General features: G+C 51.0%; 2 non-coding genes and 1 pseudogene across 2 annotated transcripts; all 3 read left to right on the top strand.

Moving 5' to 3' along the window:
• Positions 1-878: 878 nt before the first annotated feature.
• LOC146001802 (small subunit ribosomal RNA) lies at positions 879-2,699 on the top strand. Its single transcript, XR_014443604.1, has one exon. It is a non-coding gene; the product is annotated as a small subunit ribosomal RNA (ribosomal RNA).
• A 369-nt stretch (positions 2,700-3,068) lies between these two features.
• On the top strand, positions 3,069-3,220 carry LOC146001796 (5.8S ribosomal RNA). The gene has a single exon (XR_014443600.1). It is a non-coding gene; the product is annotated as a 5.8S ribosomal RNA (ribosomal RNA).
• A 796-nt stretch (positions 3,221-4,016) lies between these two features.
• Positions 4,017-10,879, top strand: LOC146001806 (large subunit ribosomal RNA; annotated as a pseudogene).
• Positions 10,880-20,940: the final 10,061 nt, after the last annotated feature.

Raw genomic sequence — 20,940 nt, 5'->3', positions numbered from 1 at the left:
AATCGACGGAAAACAGGATTCTTGCCTACCTCGGGAACTCCGGCTCATCCGAACGACTCTAGGTTGAAGCCTGCACCGAGGGAAAGCAAGTTTCGCCGTCGTTTGATGGTAAGTTGGCCACCTCCGTTCTTCCGAACGACTCTAGGTTGAGCGAAGGAGCAAGCCGACATCGTCAGACTTCGGTCAGCGGGAAGTGACACAAGGTACCCGACCGGTGTTTTATTGCCTACCTTGGGAACTCCGGCTCATCCGAACGACTCTAGGATGAAGCCTGCACCAAGGGAAAGCATGCGAGCTATCTTTTCCCGCTCGGTGACGGCGATGCCTTCTCTGTTTGTGTTGCATCGTTTCCGGAGTTGACCTGTCCGCTCTGCCTACTTCGGGAACTCCGGCTCAACCGAACGACTCTAGGTTGAAGCCTGCACCGAGGGAAAGCAGCAGATCTGTCAACCTCGGTTGCGATGCAACCTAAACACGAAGGTTCCTGAGAACTTTGTACGGGTTGCCGTCGAAGCGTGCGTTCTCCGGAGCGCCGTCTTGAGTGGCTGCCTGTAGCCGTACAGGCACGGATGTTCGCTGGGAGCTCCCAGCCTCCCAGGCCAGGAACAGAACCAAGACGCGGGCACGGTGCCAATCGAAGAAGTCGGTTCGCCGTTCCCGCGCGCAAACGAACGTCTCGAAGTTTCCAGCTTTAAAAGCGGAACTACGTAGGCCTCTAACCAAAGTAGTGGGAGTAGCAGTATGTTTTCGGGAAACCGGTGTAACCTGTTGTTCACGCAGCAGTGTTGCGTTGCCTAAGTTAGTGGCGAGCCGCTTTCCTTGCTTAAAACATGGCACTCTGCCTCGCGCGAGTGCTGCATACGCACCGTATGCACCGTACCCTGGTTGATCCTGCCAGTAGTCATATGCTCGTCTCAAAGCCTAAGCCATGCATGTCTCAGTACAGACTTGACCAAAGTGAAACCGCGAATGGCTCATTACATCAGATATGGTTCCTTAGATCGTACGCATCCTACTTGGATACCTGTGGCAATTCCAGAGCTAATACATGCTCACGGCGTCTCCGGCCGGGCAACCGGACGGGGTGCCGTTACCTTTAAAAGACCAAACGGTCCGCTTCTGCGGGCCGACTCATTTGGTGACTCTAAGTAACCTCTAGGCAGATCGCACGGTCAAGCACCGGCGACGCATCTATCAAATGTCTGCCTCATCACACTGGATGGTGGGTTATTGGCCCACCATGGTGATTACGGGTAACGGGGAATCAGGGTTCGATTCCGGAGAGGGAGCCTGAGAAACGGCTACCACATCTATGGAAGGCAGCAGGCACGCAAATTACCCACTCCCGGCACGGGGAGGTAGTGACGAAAAATATCGATGCGGGACTCATCCGAGGCCCCGTAATCGGAATGTATCCACCCTAAACGTTTGGGTGAACCTATCGGAGTGCAAGTCTGGTGCCAGCAGACGCGGTAAGTCCAGCTCCGATAGCGTATACTGAAGTTGCTGCGGTTAAAAAGCTCGTAGTTGGATCTGGGTCGCGGGCGGTCGGTTCGCCGTCAGGCGTTGAATTGGCCGTACCGGACATCTTCTCGGTTTCCTCGGTCTGCTCTTCACCGAGTGGATCGTGGCATTCCGGGACATTTACTTTGAACAAATTAAAGTGCTCAAAGCAGGCTATTTGCCTCGATTCTCCTTGCATGGAATAATGGAACAGGACCTCGGTTCTCTCTGTTGGTTTTCGAACCAGAGGTAATGATTAAAAGGGATTGACGGGGGCATTAGTATTGCGAGGGGAGAGGTGAAATTCTTGGATCCTCGCAAGACTACCTACAGCGAAAGCATTTGCCAAGAATGTCTTCATTAATCAAGAACGAAAGTTAGAGGTTCGAAGGCGATTAGATACCGCCCTAGTTCTAACCATAAACGATGCCATCCAGCGATGCGCAAGGTTCAAGATGACCTTGCGCGAAGCCCACGGGAAACCTGAGGTTTCGGGTTCCGGGGGGAGTATGGTTGCAAAGCTGAAACTTAAAGGAATTGACGGAAGGGCACCACAAGGCGTGGGACGTGCGGCTCAACTTGACTCAACACGGCAAAACTTACCAGGCCCGGACACCGTAAGGATTGACAGATTGAGAGCTCTCTCTTGATTCGGTGGATGGTGGTGCATGGCCGATTTTAGTTGGTGGAGCGATTTGTCTGCTTGATTGCGATAACGAGCGAGACTCCTGCCTATTAACTAGGCGTCGGGGTACGTGTACCCCCGGCGCATCAAACCTCTTCTTAGAGGGACCGGTTGTCGCAAGCAGCAAGAGTGGGAGCTATATCAGGTCAGTGATGCCCTTAGATGCTCTGGGCCGCACGCGCGTCACACTGAAGGAGACAACGCGTCTTCCCCTGCCGAGAGGTACGGGTAACCGCTGAACCTCCTTCGTGATAGGGACCGGGGATTGAAATTGTTCCCCGCTAACGAGGAATGCCCAGTAAGCGCGAGTCATCAGCTCGCGTTGATCGAGTCCCTGCCCTTTGTGCACACCGCCCGTCGATGCATCCGATCGAGTGATACGGTGAGGCCTTTGGACCGGCGCCCTGCCACCTTAAGCAGGAACCGTCGGGAAGACGGCCGAACCTGGTCACTTAGAGGAAGCAAAAGTCGTAACAAGGTTTGGGTAGGAGAACCTGCCCAAGGATCATTACCGTACGGTATATCCGCTTCTTCCTCCAAAACTTATGGTAGTACGCAGATCCGCACGAGCGTGGAAGGGACCCAAGGGGGCCCTGGAGCCTGCGGATATGTATATATCGAGTCCAGATCACTGTGTCTTGTGCAGCTTGGCCGACCACGGTGAGCCTTGCTGTAGAGCACGAAGCACGTTAATAGGGGTAGGTGAGTCTCGACCTTTAAAGGTATCGCCCCGCAAAAACATGCACCCGAACCCCGTCTCGAGGCCTTGGAGACGGTGGGGGTAGGTATCATCCGGGGAGGCTCGCGAGGGCGCTTCCCGATGACACAGACACATTATTCCGCCGGAGTGCGACCTGTCGCACTCCAGCAAACCACAAACAACCCCAGGCGGGGGATCACTTGGCTCGTGGGTCGATGAAGAACGCAGCTAGCTGCGAGTCAACTTGCGATCTGCAAAACAGAGAGCATCGACGGTTTCGAATGCACATTGCGGCCCGGGTCTTTACCTGGGTCGGTCCTGGTCGAGTGTCGGAAGTTTCAAAGTGAAGTGCTCTTAGGAGCACAGCGCGTGTAACAGCACGCCACGAGAGTCTTGCGGCCGCCTCTCTCCCAGAGGTAAGAGCGGTCGCGAGGTCGAATCCGAAAAAGGATCATTAGGAGTCGGCCGTGAGGTCGTCTCCTCCTCAGAGGAAGCCTTACACCTGCTCGTCCCTAGCCTTCCAAACAAATGGAAGAACCGGTCTCTCTGATCATATAGGTGGTTGTCGTATCATGTCATATAGGTGGTTGAAGGGTTAAGGATCGTTCCTCGGCCCCCAACGGGGGCAGTCCCCCTCGCAGGGATTGCCTGGCTGAGCGGGTGTGCGGAGTAAGCTCGATCCCCCCTTTACATCACCGACAGTAGATCCGCGCGAGCTAAGAAGGGACCTTGAACTAGCGAGTCCTGGAGCTGGCGGATCTTTCGTTAGGTAGGAGAGACCGGAAAACCTGCCAAGCAAGCAAACAAACTGGGGCCAAGCTTTAAGTGTTCTGTGTGGCGGAGACCACACTGATGCCTGGCAAGGAAGGTTTCCAACGTTCGGAAGGATGGGGATATGCCGGCAGGCTCGCGAGGCAACCTGGTGTGTGTTCAGCAAGGCAATTTTCTGAAATTGGAGGTGCACTTGCAAGAGATGAACTGAACAAGCATATACTGAGCGGACAAAGATGAACTGAGCAGACTCTAACAATCAACATGGCCGGCTTCCTGGAGCCGGCGGATGTTATCACGCACCCAGGTTGTTCGAGCAGGCACGCTGGTGCGAGAGGCGTAAGAGACTTAAACACCCGACCTCGACTCAGGGTTGACCACCCGCACGATTTAAGCATATCAATATGCGGAGGAAAAGAAAATAACAATGATTCCCTCGGTAGCCGCGAGCGAAAAGGGAGAAGCACGTCACACAAGCCTCCGGCACGGTTATCCGAGCCGGCGGGCGATTTGGTGGAAGGGAGCGTCCGTAAATCCCGCTCGGCGGGAGGTTCTAAGTGTAACTTGAAAGGACCAACATCCCACAGAGGGTGCTAGGCCCGTGCGAACCTCCGCCTTGCCGAGTCGGGCTGGGCGCTTTCCCAAGGATTCGGGATGCTCTGGAATGCATCCCTAAGTGGGAGGTAGATTCCTCCTAAGGCTAAATATCACCACGAGACCGATAGCGAACAAGTACCGCGAGGGAAAGTTGAAAAGAACTTTGAAGAGAGAGTTCAAGAGTACGTGAAACCGCCTGGGGGTCAAACGGATGGAGCTCGAGAGTTCGATGGGGGAAGGTGATTCAAGGGTTAAGGACCAAGTCTCCGGCCCCCGAGCGGGGTTGTCCCCTTCCTTAGGGACCTCCCGTCTGCGAGGGTGCGTCCGGGACGGTCCCCCTTCATTCCGCGCCCGGTAGGGCACCGCGGCTCGTTGGGATCCGTCCTAAGGGCCTGGGGTGGAGCTCTCCGGCTCGTCCGGAGAACCCCCGGTGACCCGGATGGAACCCGACGGCTCATGGGCAGGCCTGGGGATCCGCCGCCGTTTTTAGGCGGAAGGCGTAGAGGTCGCAGCAATGTGGCGTGCCTGGCAGTGTCCCCCCGTCCCCCGCTCGGACGAGCGGGGGTTCGCGGGGGGCGTACTGTGAGCCCCGGGCCCGTGCGGTGTTCAACGAGTGGCCCATCCGACCCGTCTTGAAACACGGACCAAGGAGTCTAGCGCGTGGGCGAGTCTAAGGGAATCACTAAACCCGAAGGCGCAGTCAAAGCGACTGGGACGATCGAGGTGACCCGGAGTCGCTCAACGAAGGGCCCTCGCGCAGTCCCGGGGCGATCCCCCACCTCCGGGTGCGGGGATCGTACCTAAGAGCCCACTCGCTGGGACCCGAAAGATGGTGAACTATGCTCGGCCAGGACGAATCCAGGGGAAACCCTGGTGGAAGTCCGAACCGTCTCTGACGTGCAAATCGACCGTCTGAGCTAAGCATAGTGGCGAAAGGCCAATCGAACCGTCTAGTAGCTGGTTCCCTCCGAAGTGTCCCTCAGGACAGCTGGCGCTCGCAAGGGGGGTCCATCCCGGTAAAGCGAGTGACCGGGGGCCTCGGGGCCGAAACGGCCTCGACCCACTCTCAAACTCTGAACGGGATGGAGGTCCCGCTTGCCCCTAGGGCGAAGCGGGGCCTTCTTTTCAGGACCCGAGTGCTCAGTGGGCCGCTCCTGGTAAGCAGGACTGGCGCTGTGGGATGAACCAAACGCCGGGTTAAGGCGCCTGAATCGACGCTGTTCAAACCACGAAAGGCGTCGGTTGCTCAAGACAGCAGGGCGGTGGCCATGGAAGTCGGCATCCGCTAAGGAGTGTGTAACGACTCACCTGCCGAAGCAACCGGCCCTGAAAATGGATGGCAATCGAGCGTCGTGCCTATACCCGGCCGCCGCCGCAATGCTAATGCATTGGCATCAATGCAAGAATGATGCGGCGGTGAGTAGGAGGGCGCGGCGGTGAGCGTGGAAGGGTCTGGGCGCGAGCCTGCCTGGAGCCGCCGTCGTTGCAGATCTTGGTGGTAGTAGCAAATAATCTGATGAGACCTCGCTGAGGTCAGACGTGGAGAAGGGTTCCGCCTCAACAGCAGTTGCAGGCGGGTGAGCCGGTCCTTAGACCGCGGAGAACTCCCACCGATGCGTCGGGTCAGTTTCGTGCCTGCCATTACCTCCTATACCTCCGGGTGTAGTGTAGTGGTTAGCGCGACGCGCCGGCGTCTCGGCCGCGGTCGAAAGGGAAGTGGGGTATCCAGCCCCCCGCCGCGTCTCGGGACCGGGAGTGCGTCGCGGGTTCCCTCGAAGTCCGTAAGTCCAGGTAACTGGTGGCACCAGGAGAATCCGTCGGGTCCCGGGGGCAGAGTTGTCTGTTCTGTCAGAGCGATCCCCTACGCTCCCCGGAATCTTCCCAGAAGGAGAAGGGGACACTGGGGAAAGCTAAGAGAACCGTAGTTGGGTGCGGTTTCCCCGGGTGCCCGTCGGACCTTGAAAATCTTGGTGGGAACAGCGCAGCAGAGTTCCGAGGCCTGGCCGTACCCGAATCCGCATCTGGCCTCCGAGGTAAAGAGCCTCTTGACGATAGACTAATGTGGGTAAGGGAAGTCGGCAATTTGGATCCGTAACTTCGGAACAAGGATTGGCTCTGGGGACCGGGGCCGGTCGGGGCCCGGGGGGTCACCGCGGGTTCGGTCCGGCGTGGGTCTTTAGCGAGGGGCTGGCTCCCGAGCGTGGACCGCGCGTCGGACTTCCGCGAGCGTCCCTGGGCTCTCTGAGGGGAACGCACCGAACCCCTTGCCCCCCTCGGGGGTGCTCGGGGGAAGGTGCCTCCCCTCGAGTCGGCCGCCGACGAACGGTCGACTCAGAACCGGCACGGACCAGGGGAATCCGACTGTTTAATTAAAACATAGCATCCCGACAGCCTGGAAGGGTGTTGACGGGATGTGATTTCTGCCCAGTGCTCTGAATGTCGCGCTGAAGAAATTCAGGGAAGCGCGGGTAAACGGCGGGAGTAACTATGACTCTCTTAAGGTAGCCAAATGCCTCGTCATCTGATTAGTGACGCGCATGAATGGATTAACGAGATTCCCTCTGTCTGCTATAAACAATGTAATTGAAACAGTCCATTCGAATCAAATGAAATACGTCCTGGGAATCACGCTGGATATTGGTGGAGCATTTGATAATCTCTGGTGGCCCTATGTCTTAAAAGTACTTAGGGACTTGCAAATACCGGGACCTCTATACAACATCATTAAGGATTATCTCAATAACAGAAGTGCTTACTATGAACATGGTGAAGAGCGAATCCTAAAAAACTTAAATAAAGGATGTCCTCAGGGCTCTGTCCTGGGACCGTTGTTATGGAACATAGCAATTGAGCCACTCCTTGCAAATCTACAAAGGGAGGAATCAGTCCTTCAAGTTACGGCGTATGCGGATGACATTCTAATCCTGGTAGATGCATCAAATAGATTAGAATTGGAGAGAAAAGCCTTACAGACATTGGGAATAGTGAGACACTGGGCACAAGAATCTAAAATGGAGATAGCTAGAAATAAAAGCTATCACATATTGCTAAAGGGCAAGTTACAAAGAAATCCCACGGTAAAATACAACAACTCGAATATTGGCAGCTCCAACATAATAAAATACCTGGGTGTTACAATAGATGTAGGGTTAAACTTCAGATCGCATATCACTGAAGTGATAGCCAAAGCCAAAACTGCCCTGCATAATGTGCTCAGTATGGGGAATGAGGCCAAGAAGATAGGATTCAAACTCTCCATCTTGTACTATAGGGCGATATTTATTTCGAGAATTTGTTATGCCGCATCGGTATGGACTCGGCTGGTTGGGCAGGTCGGCATTAAGAATCAACTAAAAACTGCACAGAGAAATGTGCTGTTGCGTATCTTGGGTGCCTATAAAACAACATCAACCAATGCCTTAATAGTGCTTGCAGGAGTGCTTCCTCTAGATCTGGAAGTCATTCGGTCATCGGCAAGATATTGGCTTAAGAAAAGAAAACTTGACAAGGTGCAGGAATTATTGGGACGAATGGTAAATACAAACAAAGAAATTGAAGATCACGTCTGGATGCTTTGGCAAAAAGAGTGGACAGAATCATCAACTGCAGCTCGAGTCAAGGAATACCTGCCCAAGGTGGATTGGAAACACCGACGGGGGAATTTATATCCAACAAGTGGTTTGGTTCACTACATTACTGGACATGGGCCATACGGAGTGTACCTTAAACGATTTAATCTTCGTTCAGATGACTTATGTGAGGTGTGCAGCGTGAAAGATACTCCCGAACATACAGTTATGGATTGCAAGCAGCATGTATGCAATATTATTACCAAGTATCGGAAAATAGTGCGAGGAGTGGAATGGAGTGAAGGGTTTAAGGATATGGGAGCCTTCCAAGTTCTGAATAAACTCGCGGATCTCATCTCAAAAAATGAAGGACAACTTTACAGCCAAAATCCAAGGTCAAGTGCTACTATAGAAATTCAATCACCAATACGAAGAGACATAAGCATCAGACGCAGCTCGAGACAAACAACATCTAGACGAAGAGGAGTGGATAGTGTAGTGGATGAGGAAGCAGAAAAGGAGCTAAAGTTTTATGAGAAAGGACCAACGTCCATCAACAGAAGACACTTCTATATCAAATCGCTAAGGGGAAGTGGTTTACTCAAATAAACATTCAATAAACCATCAGCAGAAGTGAGTATGTTGCAGATTAAGTTCTGCAAGAAGAACATAAGAAGAAGAAGATGTCATGTCCTTTAGTTTATCACACAGCTTTAAACCTCTTGAAGAAAGGAAAGAAGTCCAGGAACATCTATCACATGAACCAGCAGTAGATGTGAGTGTGCTGCAGATTAAGTTCTGCAAGATGATAAGTAAAAATGTTATGTCCTTCTAGTTCATCTCTCAGTTTTAAATTAATTGAACATCCATCATATGATGTAGCAGTAGATATGAGTGTTTCGCAGATTAAGTTCTGCAAGAAGAAGATAAGAAGAAGAAGAAGAAGAAGAAGAGAAGCAGAGAAGATAAGAAGAAGATGCTATGTCTTCTCAGACTTGAACCTGCTGAAGAAAGAAGAAGAAGCCCAGAAATACCTATCATATGATCTAGCAGTAGATCCGAGTGTGCAGCGGACTAAGCTCTGCAAGAAGATAAGATGAAGATGTCACGTCCTACCAGTTCATCAATTAGTTTTAAGCTAGTCTGAACATCCATCATATGAACTAACAGCAGATGCTAGTGTGCTGCGGATTAAGTTCTGCAAGAAGAAGATAAGAAGAAGATGCCATGACCTTCTAGTTCATCACCCAAGTTTTGAACCTGTCTGAAGAAAGAAGAAGATGTCCAGGAACACAGTTTACTGGTGTTCCTTAATTTTAAAGATTCCTTACCACTTTTAAGGAACAACTTGTCTAAGGACTTGAACAAGAATGGGCCTCTTCTAATGGCAATCTCAACAAATCTCGTTTCATTACAATTGGCCGTACTTGGCCATGGTCTAAGGACCTGAATTAAATTCCTTTTCTTTCTTATCATAATATCAATTTCACTCTTTTAATTGTTTTATTATATTTATCTTATTTATCTTATTTATCTTATCTCTATTATTACATTTTCTTATTATTTCTATTATTGTATTTTATTATCATATTTTATTATTATTATTCATATCCATATTATTCAATTCTTCAATAAGGATATACACCTTGGGTTAATTCTAGGTACCAAGGTTCTTATGACCTCTCCTTCCCAAACATATCCCAATCCTTAGAGGGGCACAACCGCTCCCAGCCAAACTTGCAAGCAAGAAATGCAATCAACGGAAACTACGCTGGGAGAGAGGGTATGTTTGTGTGCGAGGTGAGAGGTGGCTGGAGGACCTCGTCCCCTGTGCCCCCCTAAACCTGTCCCTACCTACTGTCTAGCGAAACCACAGCCAAGGGAACGGGCTTGGAGAATGTCAGCGGGGAAAGAAGACCCTGTTGAGCTTGACTCTAGTCTGCCGCTGTCGGGAGACGTGACGAGGTGTAGCATAAGTGGGAGGGCTCCTTCGGGTGCCCGCCGGTGAAATACCACTACTCTCACTGTTTCCCGACTCACCCGGTTGGGCGGGACGCGGGCGTCGGGGTTCCCCATCCTCGTCGCACGCCGTTCGCGAACCAAGGCCCCTGCTACTGGCCGGCCGGACCGGACTCCTGGTCCGTGCCGGACAGGGGGCCGACCCGATCCGGGGACAACGGCAGGCGGGGAGTTCGTCTGGGGCGGAACATCTGTCAAAGGATAACGCAGGTGTCCTAAGGGCGGCTCACCGAGGCCAGAAACCTCGGGTAGAGCGAAAGGGCAAAAGCCGCCTTGATCCGCACCCTCAGTACGGGTGGGACCCGGGAAACCGGGGCCTATCGATCCTCCCCGTCCGAAGGATCTTCGGCGGGAGGTGACAGAAAAGTTACCACAGGGATAACTGGCTCGTGGCCGCCAAGCGTTCATAGCGACGCGGCTTTTTGATTCTTCGATGTCGGCTCTTCTTACCGTGGGGACGCAGCGCTCCCCAAGCGTATGATTGTTCACCAACCAACAAGGAACGTGAGCTGGGTTTAGACCGTTGTGAAACAGGTTAGTTTTATCCTCCTGGCGTTTAGAACGCGGCCAAGGTAATCCTGGTTAGTACGAGAGGAACCCCAGGTTCGGACCAATGGTACCGCGCTGGTTCGATCGAACCTTGGTGCGAAGCTACGTCCGACGGCTGAAGCCTGATCGCCTCTAAGGCCGAAGCTGTGCCCGGAGCTGCGTGACCGTGGGTCCCTGCACTCTGAAAGGCAGAACCACCAACGCTGGACCCCCTCACGGGGGACCGGTAAGGCGAGGAGCCACCAAACGGGTGGGGAAACTCACCCAAGGCTCCCCGCGAGTAGTGCCATCGAGACTCCGCCCACTTGCCCCACTGACCGAGGTCTTTGGGATTCTAGATGGGGATTCACGGGGTAATCAAGCACTCGGACGTAGGGACCCTTGAACCACTCGTAGACGACTTGAGTATCTGGCGGGGCGTCGTGAGCGGTGAAGCCTCCGTACGGTGGCGACCCGTTGAAAGGCAGCCCTCGCTTGCAGGTTCGTGCTGTCGGCTGCACGGCACCTGATTAAAGCAAGCAAGCAACTCCTATTCTCTGTTAGGAGGACCCTTCCGGGACCTTCGCCGGGAGTCCAGACCCCGGTTTCGACCGGGGGAGGACACCCAAACCGGCAGCCGGCACTACGCTGGTGGGTGGTGCCGGCCACCGGGGCTTCCAGCATTTGGCGGATAGCTGGACTTGGGGTTTATCACCCAGCCGACCAAAAGACTGACAACCCAGGTTAACCTGGGAGTGCGGAAACGCTTGGAGAATGTCAGCGGCGGGGAAAGAAGACCCTGTTGAGCTTGACTCTAGCCTGCCGCTGTCGGGAGACGTGACGAGGTGTAGCATAAGTGAGGGCTCCTTCGGGTGCCCGCCGGTGAAATACCACAATATAAGTGACAGGCACTTGGAAATGTGCATTCATGAATGAATGCAATGCGTGAGTCTGCCACCTTGGAACCTGATGTTGAGCCTTTCGATGACGGTATCTATATAATAGAAACTTGAGGAGGCGACATACTGCCAGGAGCACATCACCGGCGCGGGGGAGCAAAGAGAGCTCTCCCTTCTCCGGCTCGGCGGTCCCAACGTTTGGTTGGAGATCGGCGAGCATTCGGAGGCGCTTGGGTTGGTCGGCTTGGTGCTGTCCATTCCTCGGATGTGACTCTACACGGCGGTGGACATTTAGGAAGGCCTTCTGGGCCTTCCCACGGGGGTCACCCTTTCTAATAAGGGCGATCCCCAAGCCATCGGCCGGCATGCGGCCGATGGGGCTTCCGGCGGGTGGCGGATCGCCGGACTTGGGGTTTGTGGGTAACAGATTGCGTTGTACCTATAACCCAGCCGCCCAAATGCTTAAGGCCTTCGAGGACGGGACCTATATAATAGGAGCTTGAGTTGGCCAAATTGAAGTATGTGCCAAATGAGGGTCCAACTTTGGTAGGGTGACGTGGAAGTAAGCGTTCCTCACTATTCCGTGCCGCGGAGGGGCCCTTGGTACGTGGTACGATGGATGCTGTAGGTGGCCGAAAAATCCTCACCTTCTTTGCGAAAGGCCACTCGCGGAGAGGTTTGGTTCTGTCATCCCTATCGTCGTTGGAACCAGATTTGAGCACTTGCTGAAATTGAGAGAATCCGCACTCTAGCGAGAAAGACCGATGCCTGCCAAGCATCTTAAACGAATGCAGTTGGCCGACCAAGGTGAGCCACTGCGAGCAAGGTTTGAGCACTTGCTGAAAGCGAGAGAATCCGCACTCTCGCAAGAAAGACCGATGCCTGCCAAGCATCTTAAACGAATGCAGTTGGCCGACCAAGGTGAGCCACTGCAAGCAAGGTTTGAGCACTTGCTGAAAGCGAGAGAATCCGCACTCTCGCAAGAAAGAAAGACCGATGCCTGCCAAGCATCTTAAACGAATGCAGTTGGCCGACCAAGGTGAGCCACTGCAAGCAAGATGGGTACTTGCTAAGAACAGATCCGCGCGGAGTTCGTGATGTCGGTTTCACGGCACCCGGCGGTTTCTGTCTGTCTCTTTAAGGATGCCCCCTCGGGGGCATTCGCCGGGAGTCCAGACCCCGGCCGGTTTCGGCCGGCCGGGGGAGGACTCCCTAACCGGCAGCCGGCACCCACGTGCCGGCCGGCGGGGCTTCCGGCATGTGGCGGATAGCTGGACTTGGGGGTTTTTGGGTCCGTGTACGGCACGGGACCCTACAACCCAGCCGACCAAAATACTGACACCCCAGGTTAACGTGGGAGTGCTGAAAGGCTTGGAGAATGTCAGCGGCGGGGAAGGAAGACCCTGTTGAGCTTGACTCTAGCCTGCCGCTGTCGGGAGACGTGACGAGGTGTAGCATAAGTGGGAGGGCTCCTTCGGGTGCCCGCCGGTGAAATACCACCAATCCCGACGGTCGGCTCTTGCTGTAGAGCACTGGAAATTGGCGTTGATGGTGCTTGGCGGAGGTAGGAGAATGCGGATGATTCTGCAATGAATAGCAATCGGTGCTGGGTAGCCGAGTGCTGGGCTGAAGAGAGTGTCGTCTTCAAGACAGACACCTGCGGAGCTTGAGACTCTAGTCGGCACGTGTGTGCCTGCCTCCTTGAATCGAGCCTTCGATGACGGGACCTATATAATAGGAGCTTGAGTTGGCTTGCATTCAAGTATGACGCCCTGGAACTGGTCCGCAATCTTTCTTACCTTCACACCGAGCTGCCGCGGAGAGTCACATCCGCGGAGTGCACGGCACCGACGCGGGGGAAGATTATTCTCCCGCAGTTACCAGTTTACTTGGTGACATCCGATCCAATGTTTGTATAGGTGTGCAATTTTATCTCTGAAAGAAAGGTGACAGGACTTGCCCGGCAGTCACATCCATCGGAGGAGGGCCTCCACCCGGGGCTCTCCGCCGGAAGTCCAGACCCCGGCCGGTTTCGGCCGGCCGGGGGAGGACTTCCAAACCGGCGGCATTCACGCAAGTGTTCGCCGCCGGGGCTTCCAGCATGTGGCGGATAGCTGGACTTGGGGTTTTTTGGGTCCGTGTACGGCACGGGAACCTACAACCCAGCCGACCAAAATACTGACACCCCAGGTTAACCTGGGAGTGCGGAAAGGCTTGGACAATGTCAGCGGCGGGGAAAGAAGACCTTGTTGAGCTTGACTCTAGCCTGCCGCTGTCGGGAGACGTGACGAGGTGTAGCATAAGTGGAAGGGCTCCTCCGGGTGCCCGCCGGTGAAATACCACCAATCCCGACGGTCGGCTCTTGCTGTAGAGCACTGGAAATTGTCGTTGATGGTGCTTGGTGGAGGTAGGAGATATGCGGATGATTCTGCAATGAATAGCAATCGGTGCAGGGTAGCCGAGTGCTGGGCTGAAGAGAGTGTCGTCTTTAAGACGTACACTTGCGGAGCTTGAGACTCTAGTCTGCACGTGTGTGCCTCCTTGAATCGAGCCTTCGAGGACGGGACCTATATAATAGGAGCTTGAGTTGGCTTGCATTCAAGTGTGACGCCCTGGAACTCGTCGGCAATCTTCCGCAGCTCACCGCCTTCACATCGAGCTGCCGCCAGCGACGTGGAGAGTCACATCCAAGTAATGCTCAGCACCGACGCGGGGGAAAATTATTCCCCCGCAGTCACATCCATCGGCAGCGCAGGTGCGCGCAATGTTTCCACCGAAGTGGAGAGTCACAGCCAGGCCAAGTGTAGCAATAGAACCTGATTGAAACAAGCAACTCCTAGAGTAGGAGGGCCTCCACCCGGGGCTCTCCGCCGGAAGTCCAGACCCCGGCCGGTTTCGGCCGGCTGGGGGAGGACTTCCAAACCGGCGGCCGGCACGCATGTATCGGTCGCCGGGGCTTCCAGCATGTGGCGGATAGCTGGACTTGGGGTTTTTAGGGTATCCCGTGACTTGGTTGCCCTACGACCCAGCCGGCCAAAAGACATGCATCCCAGTTTAGCTCGCTGTAGAGCACTGGAAATTGACCGGCACTTGTAAATGTGCCGGCAGATAGAGGTGTCTTGTGCAGTTAGGTTGAGCTTAACTGTAGAGCACCGGACCAAAAGCACGTTAATAATGATTGAAATTGACCGGCACTTGTGCCGGCCAGCATTCAACCGTATATCTGTTGATTGAGCTTAAGACTCTAGTCGCATTTAATGAAAGTGCATGAATGAATGAATGCAATGGAGTAGGAGGGCTTCCACGCGGAGCTCTCCGCCGGAGGTTCAGACCCCGGCCGGTTTCGTTCGGCTGGGGGAGAACTTCCAAACCGGCGGCCGGCACGCATGTATCGGTCGCCGGGGCTTCCAGCATGTGGCGGATAGCTGGACTTGGGGTTTTTAGGGTATCCCGTGACTTGGTTGCCCTACGAACCAGCCGACCAAAAGACATGCATCCCAGTTTAGCTCGCTGTAGAGCACTGGAAATTGACCGGCACTTGTAAATGTGCCGGCAGATAGAGGTGTCTTGTGCAGTTAGGTTGAGCTTAACTGTAGAGCACCGGACCAAAAGCACGTTAATAATGATTGAAATTGACCGGCACTTGTGCCGGCCAGCATTCAACCGTATATCGGTTGATTGAGCTTAAGACTCTAGTTGCATTTAATGAAAGTGCATGAATGAATGAATGCAATGGAGTAGGAGGGCTTCCACGCGGAGCTCTCCGCCGGAGGTTCAGACCCCGGCCGGTTTCGGTCGGCTGGGGGAGAACTTCCAAACCGGCGGCCGGCACGCATGTATCGGTCGCCGGGGCTTCCAGCATGTGGCGGATAGCTGGACTTGGGGTTTTTAGGGTATCCCGTGACTTGGTTGCCCTACGACCCAGCCGGCCAAAAGACATGTATCCCAGTTTAGCTCGCTGTAGAGCACTGGAACTTGCAAATGTGCAGTTAGGCACTTGTGCCGGCCAGCATTCAACCGTATATCGGTTGATGGAGCTAAAGACTAGTCGCATTTAATGAAAGTGCATGAATGAATGCAATGTTTGGTTAACGCTCACACCTCCTGTGTTGATGGTGCTTCGCAGAGTCGCAAACCCATACGAATGCTGTGCGGGGAGAAGTTTGTGGAGAAGGGTTATTCTCCCAGCACCTTTACTTTTAGCGGTAATCTGTGGAGCAAAACCCGTATAGAAAGTCAAGCTGGGAAGAAAACAGAGATAAAAATTTCTGTGTACCATTGCAACATTGCGGTGCTGGTAGAAGAAGTTTGTGGAGAAGGTCTATTCACCCAGCACCTTTACTTTTAACGGTAATCTGTGGAGCAAAACCCGCTTAGAAATTCAAGCTGGGAAGAAAAATTGAGGAGGAGATTTGTGTTTATCATTGCCACATTGCGGTGCTGGTAGAAGAAGTTTGTGGAGAAGGTTTATTCACCCAGCACCTTTACTTTTAACGGTAATGTGTGGAGCAAAACCCGTATAGAAAGTCAAGCTGGGAAGAAAACGGAGATAAAAATTTCTGTGTACCATTGCCACATTGCGGTGCTGGTAGAAGAAGTTTGTGGAGAAGGTCTATTCACCCAGCACCTTTACTTTTAACGGTAATCTGTGGAGCAAAACCCGCTTAGAAATTCAAGCTGGGAAGAAAAATTGAGGAGGAGATTTGTGTTTATCATTGCCACATTGCGGTGCTGGTAGAAGAAGTTTGTGGAGAATGTTTATTCACCCAGCACCTTTACTTTTAACGGTAATGTGTGGAGCAAAACCCGTATAGAAAGTCAAGCTGGGAAGAAAACAGAGAAGCAGATTTGTGTGCCTTTGCCGCATTGCGGTGCTTGTAGATGTTTGTTGGGAAGATCCATTCTCCCAGAATTTTTGCCTTTGACGGTAATCTCTGGAGCAAAACCCGAATGGAAAGTCAAGCTGGGAATGAAACAAAGGAGGATGATAGTGTGTCACTGCCACGTTGCGTTGCTTGGACAACTTTGTTGGGAAGATTTATTCTCCCAGAATTTTTGCCTTTAACGGTAATCTCTGGAGCAAAAGCCGAATAGAAAGTAAAGCTGGGAAGAAAACTGAGGAGGAGAATTGTTTGTGTGTGCGTATGCCTTTGCCACATTACCGTGCTTTTAGAAGTTTGTTTCATTCACCCGGAACTTTTAGCTTTGACGGCAATCTCTGGAGCAAAAGCCGAATAGAAAGTCAAGCTGGGAAGAAAACAGAGCAGGATGATATTGTGTCACTGCCGCGTTGCTTGTACAAGTTTCTTGGGAAGCTTTATTCTCCCAGAATTTTTTTTCGCCTTTAACGGCAATCTCTGGAGCATTAGCCGAATAGAAAGTCAAGCTGGGAAGAAAACAGAGGAGGATGATATTGTGTCACTGCCACATTGCGTTGCTTGTACAAGTTTGTTGGGAAGATTTATTCTCCCAGAATTTTTGCCTTTAACGGCAATCTCTGGAGCAAAAGCCGAATAGAAAGTCAAGCTGGGAAGCTTCATTCTCCCAGAACTTTTACCTTTGACGGTAATCTCTGGAGCAAAAGCCGAATAGAAAGTAAAGCTGGGAAGCTTTATTCTCCCAGAACTTTTACCTTTGACGGTAATCTCTGGAGCAAAAGCCGAATAGAAAGTAAAGCTGGGAAGAAAACTGAGGAGGAGAATTGTTTGTGTGTGTGCCTTTGCAACATTACCGTCCTTTTAGAAGTTTGTGGAGAAGCTTCATTCACCAAGAACTTTTACCTTTAACGGTAATCTCTGGACCAAAAGCCGAATGGAAAGTCAAGCTGGGAAGAAAACAGAGGAGGATGATATTGTGTCACTGCCACATTGCGTTGCCTGTACAAGATTCTTGGTAAGCTTTATTCTCCCAGAAATTTTGCCTTTAACGGGAATCTCTGGAGCAAAAGCCGAATAGAAAGTCAAGCTGGGAAGAAAACGTAGGAGGAGGAGATTTGTGCGGGTGTCACTGCCACATTGCGTTGTTTGTACAAGTTTCTTGGGAAGCTTTATTGTCCCAGAATTTTTGCCTTTAACGGCAATCTCTGGAGCAAAAGCCGAATAGAAAGTCAAGCTGGGAAGCTTCATTCTCCCAGATCTTTTACCTTTGACTGTAATCTCTGAAGCAAAAGCCGAATAGAAAGTAAAGCTGGGAAGCTTCATTCTCCCAGAACTTTTACCTTTGACGGTAATCTCTGGAGCAAAAGCCGAATAGATAGTAAAGCTGGGAAGAAAACTGAGGAGGAGAATTGTTTGTGTGTGTGCCTTTGCAACATTACCGTCCTTTTAGAAGTTTGTGGAGAAGCTTCATTCACCCAGAACTTTTACCTTTAACGGTAATCTCTGGACCAAAAGCCGAATAGAAAGTCAAGCTGGGAAGAAAACGGAGAAGGATATTTGTGTGTCACTTCCACATTTCGGTGCTTGTGCAAGTTTGTGGAGACGCTTTAATCACCCAGAGTTTTTACTTTTGACGGTAATCTCTGGAGCAGAAGCCGCATTGAAAGTAAAAGCTGGGAAGAAAACGGTGATGGATATTTGTGTGTCACTGCTTGTACAAATTTGTGGGGAAGCTTTATTGTCCCAGAATTTTTGCCTTTAACGGCAATCTCTGGAGCAAAAGCCGAATAGAAAGTCAAGCTGGGAAGCTTTATTGTCCCAGAATTTTTGCCTTTAACGGCAATCTCTGGAGCAAAAGCCGAATAGAAAGTCAAGCTGGGAAGCTTCATTCTCCCAGATCTTTTACCTTTGACTGTAATCTCTGGAGCAAAAGCCGAATAGAAAGTAAAGCTGGGAAGCTTCATTCTCCCAGAACTTTTACCTTTGACTGTAATCTCTGGAGCAAAAGCCGAATAGAAAGTAAAGCTGGGAAGAAAACTGAGGAGGAGAATTGTTTGTGTGTGTGCCTTTGCAACATTACCGTCCTTTTAGAAGTTTGTGGAGAAGCTTCATTCACCCAGAACTTTTACCTTTAACGGTAATATCTGGACCAAAAGCCGAATGGAAAGTCAAGCTGGGAAGAAAACGGAGAAGGATATTTGTGTGTCACTGCTGGTACAAATTTGTGGGGAAGCTTTATTCACCCAGAACTTTTACTTTTGACGGTAATCTCTGGAGCAGACCCCGCATTGAAAGTCAAAGCTGGGAAGAAAACGGAGATGGATGTTTGTGTGTCACTGCCACATTGCGGTGCTCGTACAAGTTTTTGTGGAGGAGTTGAACGTCATTTCTTACTGTGCTGTCGCTTTTGCAAGTTCCGAGTTTTTTAATTTTTTTTTTTTTATTTATTTGTTGTAAGTTTTAGACTACATCTGACAATCGTTTTCCCAAGGTGCATAGATAGCATTTTTAAGCTGAAAGTAGATTTCATCACTGTAATTTTTTTGCGAGGAAAAGTTGTGCCGGCAGAGATATCTTGCTGTAGAGTAGATACTTGTGTAGGCCGGCAAAGACACAACAGAGTGTCTTAGCTTGGATGTGGTTGAAGAGAGCAATCCACATTCGAAGCCAAGCTGGGAGGAAAGTGGACGAGAGGCGTGTATCCCAGCTCTCAACAAAATATATGTTATCACTGAATGCAAAGTGAGGTTAACTCTCCCACCTCCGTTGTTGATGGTGCTTGGCCGAGGAGTTTGTGGAGATGCTTTATTCTCCCAGCACGGTTACTTTTAACGGTGATCTGTGGAGCAGAACCCGAATGGAATGTCAACCTGGGAAGATAACGGGGGAGGAGATTTGTGTGTGTGTGTCATTGCCAATGCTGTGCTTGTACAAGGTTTGTGGAGAAAGTTTATTCTCCCTGCACCTTCACTTTTAACGGTAATCTGTGGAGCACATCCAGCATAGAAAGTAAAGCTGGGAAGAAAACAGAGAAACGAGGAGATTTGTGTGTGTGTCAGTGCCACATTGCGGTTCTCGTAAAAGTTTTTGTGGGGAAGTTGAACGTCATTTCTTACTGTGCTGTCGCAAGTTCCGACTTTTTTTAATTTTTTTTAATTTATTTGCTGTAAGTTTTAGACTACATCTGCCAATCGTTTTCCCAAGGTGCATAGATAGCATTTTTAAGCTGAAAGTGAACTTTATCACTGTAATTTATTGCGAAGGAAAGATGTTTGTTTCTGTCGTTTAGAATGAAAAGTTTTGCCGGCAGAAAACGTATGCATCGCCTTGCAACATGCACATGTGCCGGCAGAGATCTCTTGCTGTAGAGTAGATGCTTGTGTAGGCCGACAAAGACACAACAGAGTGTTTTTTTGTTCTCTTGACTTGATCTACCTGTGTGTAAAATTTGATGTTGGAAAGCTCGAAGTTGGAAAATAACGGTCAAAATATTTCAAAGTCAAAACAGCACACGATCCTGCAGGCTTCGGATCATTGCTTCCTAAAACGTACTCATCCCTTCGCGATCAACCTCCCTCGTGCAAATTCTGTTAGGGCAAGGACATAGCCTGCTTCCACCCGACTTTTGTCACTTTTGCCCAGAAATGGAATTTTCCGTTCAATTTTGATAAAGGTCCACCTTATGCAGCCAAAACAGCACACGATCCTGCAGACTTGGGAATTTTGCTTCCCAGTTGGTACTCTCAAAGTCACTTTCAGCTTTCCTTGAACGTTTTCGTGTAGAGGAACGATGCAGCTTCCATCCTGAGAAATTATTTGAGTTTCGCGCCAAAACGGGATTTTCGGTTGAAACTTGAAAAACGGTTAAATTTAGCATTTTTCTTGCATTTCCGATGGAGAATCAAACGTTTCCCGTGACTCGAACCAAACACCCACTGCTTACTTTACCGTCACGTTGTCTTCCAGCCTCCTTCCCCTACGCGATTCACCGGCTAACAGTCTCGGAAAGAAAATATGGGCTTTCGTTACATCCGGAGGTTGGATTTTGGTTACCACGATATAAGAAGATAACCTATCCCCCTAATACAAATTGGTCTTTCTGCTGCAAAACCCATGGCCTCTTGCTACATTTTTGGGTTTAAGTAACCCTATAATGGGTGATTGCTACATAGTTGGTTTAATTGCAAACATTTCCCGTGACTCGAACCCTCCACCTCCCGATTACGTCACTTTTCAGTTATCTTTCAGGGACCTTCCTCTCTCACCGTGGCTCAGGAGTTAGCGCTATCTTCAATTTGAAGTGACAAAATGGCTGTTTTATGAGTGGACAGCAAAGCATCAGAACGAGCACGCTTGGGATTTTTGCTTCCAAAAACTTACTCAAACCGTTGCTCTTAGCTTCCCTTGCTTTAATTATTGTAGTGTAAGGTTGCATCTTGCTTCTTTTCGAAATTTGAAACATTCCCACCAAAACTGAATTTTCTATTCAAACATGAAAAAACCGTTAAAATTTAGCATTTACACTGAATTTCAAATGGAGAATGAAACATGGTCACCCATGGTCTTTCGCTACATTTTTGTGTTTAAGAAACCGTTTATTGGGCGTTTGCTGCACAGATGGCTGGGAAGTAGACTTTCGACATTCGATGGTGGGAGAAACCGGTCTTACACGGTTCTCAGATACCTGCTTTGGGAGACCAGCTACATTTCTCCCCCAACCCCCTCCCTTCTTCTTCGGCCGGTCGGTCGCGTAAATCCGATTGATTGACCAATGAACGACCTCGTAATTTAA

Source organism: Lepisma saccharinum, chromosome 17, assembly GCF_977018435.1.
Source record: "Lepisma saccharinum chromosome 17, izLepSacc3.1, whole genome shotgun sequence".
NCBI classification, from domain to species: Eukaryota; Metazoa; Arthropoda; class Insecta; order Zygentoma; family Lepismatidae; genus Lepisma; species Lepisma saccharinum.
This window is presented reverse-complemented; position numbering and strand designations above follow the sequence as displayed.